Below are 6,000 nucleotides of genomic sequence, written 5' to 3' on the forward strand. Positions count from 1 at the left end.
CTGCCCTGTTTGTCTTGGTTGAAACATAGTTTAGCCAGTGTTCCCCAAATTATTAGAAGGTAAAAAAAAAAAAATGTTTCCATGAAAGATTCCAGGGTGAAATAAGTTTGGAGAAACTGAGTTAATCAAAATTAAACTGCTAAGTTTCTCAGGTTTTAAGTGTTCAATGTTTATATCCAAGGAGGGGATAAAGTGTGGAGCATTTCCCAGAATCATTTGGTTGTGGCACACGTTTCTCGGTGGAGAACACTTTTACAAATGATAGACTGGGTGGATATTACAGAACATCAATTCTACCCATGAGCAAAGTAAAGCCTTTCGGTCTGTGCTCACAGTATCTCAGCTTCATTTGCCAGCTTCTAATTGCAGCCACGTCATTGGTGAGAGGATGGGGAGGAGGGGTGGAGGAAAATAGGACTGGGCACAATTGTTCAAGGACCTTGAATTTATCTAATTATCTCCTCATTTTATAAGACTATTAGAAGACTCAGTATTTCTCTCTTCAAAGACTCCCTTTCCCTCTAAGAATTCCTGCTAAGTTCCCCAGACCCCCAAAGGCCTGCAGTTTTATAGTCTTGTGCTGATGACAGATCTCTGGGTTGTAAGCACCCTAACTGCTCAAGCTCTCACTGGCTCTAGTTCCTGGGTTTCCTATTTGGTCCTGTCTAGAATAATACTGTTGTACAATGTTAATCTTCAAGTTGGACAACTAAATAACTTAAAAATGCAACAATAAAAACATAGACATTAATAAAGTTGCTCTCTTTTAAAATCTTGCATTCCAGGATTCTGAAGATTAAATGAAATAATATGTGTTAAGTGTGAAACATGATGCCTGCCATCCAGTGACTGAATAAATAGTAGGAACTCTTTCTCTATGATCAAATCTTGATGGAAAAGCTTGTTTTAATCAATTAGAGCCATGTTCTCTGGCCATGACTAATTAAAACTTCATTCAAGCTAATCGTATATATTTTCTTTATTGTCTCAAATAGTAAGTAAGAGGTGGTCACTTCTTCAAAGGAAAGAGAGAGAAAAACCCTAACCTGTCTCAGCCCACAAAGGCTCCTTCTTGGAGAATTTCTCTGTACCTAGGCAATCTGAATACCTATTCTGTAACTTTGTTAATATTGTTTGAATCATGAGACTAAGACACTACTACATTATTTTAGCTTAGCTGCCCTTTGTGAACCAGGGACAGTTTGGAAACTCTATGTTCCTATCTTTCCTATTTTGAGTAGATTGGGTTCACTGCAATGTATATGGATGCTAACTTGGGTAGGTCATCTTTTGACTTTCTGAAGCTTGTGATGTTACTGGAGGCAATGCAGGAAATGCAGAAAAAAATACACAGGAGCTCAAAAAAGTATTCCTTCTATTGCACTCTCATACGAAGCTTTGGGGTAAGCAAAAATCGTGCTAATAAAACAAGAGTGAGGAAATTATGGAACATAGAAAGTAGGGATTCGCTAGCAAACGGTTAAGACAATTATAGACCTGACCAGTGAGCTCGTTCCAAAGTGCAGCCATTCCAGATGGAGCAGAAGTATGGATGCCTGGGTGAGGGAAGGACTCAGAAGAACAAGAGGAGGAAGAGGAGGAGGAGGAGGAGGACAAAGAATAGATCAAGTGGATATGACTCTTTGAAAAATGTACTGCTGAGCATTTGACAGAGCTCTTGGAATATTTAGGTATAACAAAAACTGAACCAATAAAATAAAAAAGTGGGAATAGGGAGCCAAGATGGCGGCGTGAGTAGAGCAGCGGAAATCTCCTCCCAAAACCACATATATCTATGAAAATATAACAAAGACAACTCTTCCTAGAATAAAGACCAGAGGACACAGGACACCATCCAGACCACATCCACACCTGAGAGAACCCAGTGCCTCATAAAGGGGGTAAGATACGAGCCCCGGCCCCACGGGACCGAGCGCCCCTGCCCCCAGCTCCCAGCGGGAGAAGAGCAGGCAGAGCGGGAGGGAGACGGAGCCCAGGACTGCTGAACAACCAGCCCCAGCCATCCGGGCCAGAGTGCAGGGCGCTCGATACTAGGAAAACAGGGCAGCAAGAACAGTGAGCGGGTACCGGAGGCCTGGCGCCGGAAGACATAAGAAAAGCGAGTGGGCATTTTTTTTATTTTTATTTATTTATTTTTTGCTGTTTTGGTTTGGCGAGCGCACTTTGGAAGTCTTAAAGGGATAGGGACCCTAACACTAGGGAAACAGGGCAGCAAGACCGGTGAGCAGATGCCTGAGGCTGGCACCAGAGAATAAAGAAAAAGGAGCGGCCATTTTTTATTTTTATATATTTTTTATTTTTCTATTTTACAAATTTTTATTTATTTATTTATTTTTGTGGTCGTTGTTTGTTATGGCGGGTGCTTTTTGGAAGTCTTAAAGGGGTGGGACACTTAATCCAGAAATAGAGAATCCGGGGATATCTGGGCACCCTAACCCCTGGGCTGCAGGTAGCTCGGAGGCCCCTTACGGAGATAAATAGCCTCCAGGCTGCTCCCCCTCCAAAGGGAATCCACCATTTTGGAGCAGAAGCCCGAGCCAGGCCACTCCCACAGCAACAGCGGAGATAAACTCCATAGCAGCCGGGCAGGAAGCAGAAACCCTGTCTGCGCACAGCTGCACAGCACAAGCCACTAGAGGCCACTGTTCTCCCAGGAGAGGAGGGCCACAAACCAACAAGAAAGGAAGTCCTTCCAGCCGTCACTCGTCCCAGTTCTGCAGACTATTCCTATCACCATGAAAAGGCAAAGCTACAGGCAGACAAAGATCACAGAGACAACACCAGAGAAGGAGACAGACCAAACCAGTCTTCCTGACAAAGAATTCAAAATAAGAATCATAAACATGCTGACAGAGATGCAGAGAAATACGCAAGAGAAATGGGATGAAGTCCGGAGGGAGATCACAGATGCCAGAAAGGAGATTACAGAAATGAAACAAACTCTGGAAGGGTTTATAAGCAGAATGGATAGAATGCAAGAGGCCATTGATGGAATTGAAATCAGAGAACAGGAACGCATAGAAGCTGACATAGAGAGAGACAAAAGGATCTACAGGAATGAAACAATGTTAAGAGAACTGTGTGACCAATCCAAAAGGAACAATATCTGTATTATAGGGGTACCAGAAGAAGAAGAGAGAGGAAAAGGTATGGAAAGTATCTTGGAAGAAATAATTGCTGAAAACTTCCCCAAACTGGGGGAGGAAATAATCGAACAGACCATGGAAATACACAGAACCCTCAACAGAAAGAATCCAAGGAGGACAACACCAAGACACATAATAATTAAAATGGCAAAGATCAAGGACAAGGAAAGAGTTTTAAAGGCAGCTAGAGAGAAAAAGGTCACCTATAAAGGAAAACCCATCAGGCTAACATCGGAGTTCTCGAAAGAAACCTTACAGGCCAGAAGAGAATGGCATGATATATTAAATGCAATGAAACAGAAGGGCCTTGAACCAAGGATACTGTATCCAGCACGACTATCATTCAAATATGATGGTGGGATTAAACAATTCCCAGACAAACAAAAGCGGAGGGAATTTGCTTCCCACAAACCACCTCTACAGGACATCTTACAGGGACTGCTCTAGATGGGAGCACTCCTAGAAAGAGCACAGCACAAAACACCCAACATATGAAGAATGGAGGAGGAGGAATAAGAAGGGAGAGAAGAAAAGAATCTCCAGACAGTGTATCTAACAGCTCAATAAGCGAGCTAAGTTAGGCAGTAAGATACTAAAGAGGCTAACCTTGAACGTTTGGTAACCACGAATTTAAAGCCTGCAATGGCAATAAGTACATATCTTTCAATAGTCACCCTAAATGTTAATGGGCTGAATGCACCAATCAAAAGACACAGAGTAATAGAATGGATAAAAAAGCAAGACCCATCTATATGCTGCTTACAAGAAACTCACCTCAAACCCAAAGACATGTACAGACTAAAAATCAAGGGATGGAAAAACATATTTCAGGCAAACAACAGTGAGAAGAAAGCAGGGGTTGCAGTACTAATATCAGATAAAATAGACTTCAAAAGAAAGAAAGTAACAAGAGACAAAGAAGGACACTACATAATGATAAAGGGCTCAGTCCAACAAGAGGATATAACCATTCGAAATATATATGCACCCAACACAGGAGCCCCAGCATATGTGAAACAAATACTAACAGAACTAAAGGGGGAAATAGACTGCAATGCATTCATTCTAGGAGACTTCAACACATCACTCACCCCAAAGGATAGTTCCACCGGGCAGAAAATAAGTAAGGACACGGAAGCACTGAACAACACAGTAGAGCAGATGGACCTAATAGTCATCTACAGAACTCTACATCCAGAAACAACAGGATACACATTCTTCTCAAGTGCACATGGAACATTCTCCAGAATAGACCACATACTAGGACACAAAAAGAGCTTCAGTAAATTCCAAAAGATTGAAATCCTACCAACCAACTTCTCAGACCACAAAGGCATAAAACTAGAAATAAACTGTACAAAGAAAGCAAAAAGGCTCACAAACACATGGAGGCTTAACAACACGCTCCTAAATAATCAGTGGATCAATGACCAAATCAAAATGGAGATCCAGCAATATATGGAAACAAATGACAACAACAACACTAAGCCCCAACTTCCGTGGGACACAGCAAAAGCAGTCTTAAGAGGAAAGTATATAGCACTCCAAGCATATTTAAAAAAGGAAGAGCAATCCCAAATGAACGGTCTAATGTCACAACTATCGAAATTGGAAAAAGAAGAACAAATGAGGCCTAAGGTCAGCAGAAGGAGGGACATAATAAAGATCAGAGAAGAAATAAATAAAATTGAGAAGAATAAAACAATAGCAAAAATCAATGAAACCAAGAGCTGGTTCTTTGAGAAAATAAACAAAATAGATAAGGCCCTAGCCAGACTTATTAAGAGGAAAAGAGAGTCAACACAAATCAACAGTATCAGAAATGAGAAAGGAAAAATCACGACAGACCCCACAGAAATACAAAGAATTATTAGAGAGTACTATGAAAACCTATATGCTAACAAGCTGGGAAACCTAGGAGAAATTGACAACTTCCTAGAAAAATACAACCTTCCAAGACTGAGCCAGAAAGAAACAGAAAATCTAAACAGACCAATTACCAGCAATGAAATTGAAGCATTAATCAAAAAACTAACAAAGAACAAAACCCCCGGGCCAGATGGACTTACCTCGGAATTTTATCAGACATACAGGGAAGACATAATACCCATTCTTCTTAAAGTTTTACAAAAAATAGAGGAGGAGGGGATACTCCCAAAATCATTCTATGAAGCTAACATCACCCTAATACCAAAACCAGGCAAAGACCACACCAAAAAAGAAAACTACAGACCAATATCCCTGATAAATGTAGATGCAAAAATACTCAACAAAATATTAGCAAACCGAATTCAAAAATACATCAAAAGGATCACACACCATGACCAAGTGGGATTCATCCCAGGGATGCAAGGATGGCACAACATTCGAAAGTCCATCAACATCATTCACCACATCAACAAAAAGAAAGACAAAAAACACATGATCATCTCCATAGATGCTGAAAAAGCATTTGACAAAGTTCAACATCCAATCATGATAAAAACTCTCAGCAAAATGGGAATAGAGGTCAAGTACCTCAACATAATAAAGACCATCTATGATAAACCCACAGCCAACATTATATTGAACAGCGAGAAGCTGAAAGCATTTCCTCTGAGATCGGGAACTAGACAGGGATGCCCACTCTCCCCACTGTTATTTAACATAGTACTGAGGTCCTAGCCACGGCAATCAGACAAAACAAAAAAACACAAGGAATCCAGATTGGTAAAGAAGAAGGTAAACTGTCAGTATTTGCAGATGACATGATACTGTACATAAAAAACCCTAAAGACTCCACCCCAAAACTACTAGAACTGATATTGGAATGCAGCAAAGTTGCAGGATACAA

This window comes from Manis pentadactyla, chromosome 3 (assembly GCF_030020395.1).
Source record: "Manis pentadactyla isolate mManPen7 chromosome 3, mManPen7.hap1, whole genome shotgun sequence".
Lineage (NCBI taxonomy): Eukaryota > Metazoa > Chordata > Mammalia > Pholidota > Manidae > Manis > Manis pentadactyla.